A 3,370-nucleotide genomic window follows, 5' to 3' on the forward strand; every position below is an offset into this window, starting at 1 on the left:
AGTCCTTGGATTTAAGACATCAGGTCATCTTGTATGGGAAATGACATACTTTGATTTCACCCTTATGGGTTTGGAAGCGACCAGATGCCTAAACATGGTGTTTTTGAGTATGCCATGAAGCATGAGAAGGTGAATGAGTGGTCAAGAGAGGATTCATCACCCCAAGTGATATGAGGGGATGTATCTCACTTGTTCTCAATTCTTGATTAACTTGTATAAGTCTTTGGCCAAAGCATGATGAATTTGAGAAAAGTTAGCTTCCTAAATTTATAAGGTTAGTCATGAATTATGAGAACTAATATGAAATGTTATAAGTAGACACTGAGCCATGCTTTATGACATATCCGAGATATTTGATGAAAGAATCGTATTGCACTGAGAGACTTATCACTGAAGGGCTTTGTCAAATTTTTTGATTGACTCTCTAACATTTGGGTATTTATGATGTATTGCTAGATGTCGCTCATGATTTATAAATATAAATCAATTATCAAATTGATATTTGATTAGGATTTATGTTTATTACCAACATGTTGAAAGCCTAATGGGTCACACACATTAAGTGACATGATTGGGATTAAATAAGGATAATTAATTAAGTTAGACTTAATTGAAAGTGACCAAAATAAAGTGAAAAATTAATTAAGTTCACAGAGACTTAATTAAATTAAAATACAATTGTTGTATTTAGGGTTATAACTTAGTTTGGCTATATAAATATATTATGTTAGCAAACTAAACTTTAAGCCTCCAACCACTTCTCAACTGTTTCATAAAATAAGAAAAGAAAAATAGTTTTCTTTTTCTGACAAAAATAAGATTCGGCAAGAATTTTTTGGTCCTTTTTGTTTTAGAAACAAAACTTGCTAGCATAAGTAAAAAATCCAACCTTTGAGAAGGTTTTATTCGATCACTGTGTGGATTACTGTTAGAGGTCAAATACTTGGGTGGCTGAAGATTTGAGAAATCTTAAAGGTGAAGAAGCAAAGATTTTGATTTACTTGGCTCTTGATTACGATATCTAGAGTAAGATATGTAACTCTTAAACTTATGAGTGCTCATAATTAATTTGAAAGTTACATAAAAAACATAAATATTAATCCTGTAGGATTCGACAGTTTCTCTAATTAAATGCTAGTTTATTTTTTCGCTTCGTTATATTTTTAATTTATTGATTATTTTTCATATTTGAGCATGAGGTCGAATCCCAACGCCATATGGATCCTAGTGGAAAATAGACCATTAGAAGTATGGCATGATGAAATAGAGATAAATGTTGATACCATAAGCAGAACAAATCACTGTGATAGTGAATAATCGAAATCATAGTTTGTTTGTCGACAAACGTAACAAGGACTTTTAACTCTTTAATGTTTCTAACAGGGAGCTAAATCCCCTCTGCAAAAATGCCTAACTGAAGCTCCCCTTTAGCACTTCTTTTATCCCACTCCATCTTCATTAGGCAAATTCAAATATCACAAAACAATCTTAATTGTCTCCTCTTTAACACCTTCATCAACAATAACAATAACTTTTCCTTTATTCTCCATCTCACAATCCTCCTTAGAGCTTTTCGTGGCACCCATAACAACCACATCGTGCTAGAGCTTATTTGTTGTCATTGGAGATGCCACATTTTAATTCACCAAAGGCTTATTCTAAAACATACGACCCTTATTGGGTGTGTTCCTTTCAACAGACTCCTTAACCATAATGTTAAATCCATCAATCCTTCTCCCATTGTCGAGCAATGTCACCTGTTTCGCCGCCTCCTTCTCCTTGTACCTTACGAAGGCAAACTTGTTGTTCTTTTTCAACCCTTTAGAACCAGAGGACAGGAGAAACACATCCATGAAACCCCATAATCATAAAAATAGACATTGTGGCACTCCAAAGAACTCTCCAATCGATGTTATCCACAAAAATTGTATGAAGGCTTGATCTTCATAAATTAATACTATGACTGATTCTAGGATTCCATTGTTTTCCATCAAATCGCTTACCACAACCACTAGAACCAGTCCCTTTGAGCTCAATCCTATTCTCTCTTTTTCTCTCTCTCGTTTCCTTTCATTGCCTAATATAGGAAATGATTGGAAAGAAAAAATATTTGAAATTAAAAAGATAATTGGTAATTTTGAAAATAGATAAGAAAATATCATGAGAAGAATTAACAAATGAATGAAATAGCTATCCTAGTTAAAAGTTTGAAAGATTTTGATATTTAAGTAATACATTCATAGATTTAATTAGTAAATAAAATAAATTTAGACTACATTTCACATATTATGAAGATAAATGATTTACATAAACGTTCGTGTTATCGAATCTTAACTATCTGGTATTTTTATATTTTGTAATATATATATAAAATATGAATATAAATATAAAAATAAGGAGTTTAAAGTTATGAAATCTATTTAAAACTGAAAATCATAATTGGTAAATATAAGAATGAAGAAGGTAGGAAATGACTTTGACATCTCTAGTTGAGGGGAGGGGAAGCAGACAATGGTGTGTTTGATACATGTATCTTTAGGGAAAGCCCATTGCAAGATTTCCCGCTGACCAGAGAATGGGAAAGAATTTTACATATTTTTGGCATCCTTATATAATTCGATTGCACAAAAAAATCACCTCCACACGGTCCAAGTTTTCTACTCATCTCTTACTCAGACAGTCCAAATTCTATTAAGGTTGCCCATTTTATGTCTCTAGACAAAAATAAAAAGAAAAAGCCAATCATTTGGATTTTGTTTCTAATGTTAATACCAAGACAATAAATATATACCATATGTCGGATGGAAGCTCTTAGGATTTATCTACAATATTTGGTCTTTTCAAAAAAAAAATCCACATATTGAATAATATCTCTACTCATAAAATGTGTATGAGTTTTCTTAAACAGTGTTTAAAGAACACTTATTAAAGAGGAAATTGTGAGAAAAGGACCTTGTGATAAGGTGATTTCAGAAATAACTACCCATATAAAGTTATTTGTTTCTAGCCAAAAATAAGCATGACGAGACCAAAATGCCCTTAAAAACATCGTTTCAAATAAATGATCAGCTGTTTGAGCTATCTACCTCTCGCTAGAGAGAAAATAGAAAAAAATAAAAATAAATGTGTGCAAATGTTTGGGCTCGGTCATCTTTCTCTTTCAACTCTCTAAACTGTCTCAACTTTGGCAAGTCTCTATTGAGCACCATCGTTGTCAGCTCTCTCAGATCTCTGAACTGTATGAGCTCTGTCAACTCTCTGTTGAGCACCATCGTCATCGGGTTGTGGTCTATCTCTCGGCATCTGGCCACATTATCGTAGATTGACAGACCCTATAGCAGAGATGACATCAAGGTACCTATTATTGGGT

Source organism: Theobroma cacao, chromosome 2 (genome assembly GCF_053813885.1).
Source record: "Theobroma cacao isolate CCN51 chromosome 2, ASM5381388v1, whole genome shotgun sequence".
NCBI lineage: Eukaryota > Viridiplantae > Streptophyta > Magnoliopsida > Malvales > Malvaceae > Theobroma > Theobroma cacao.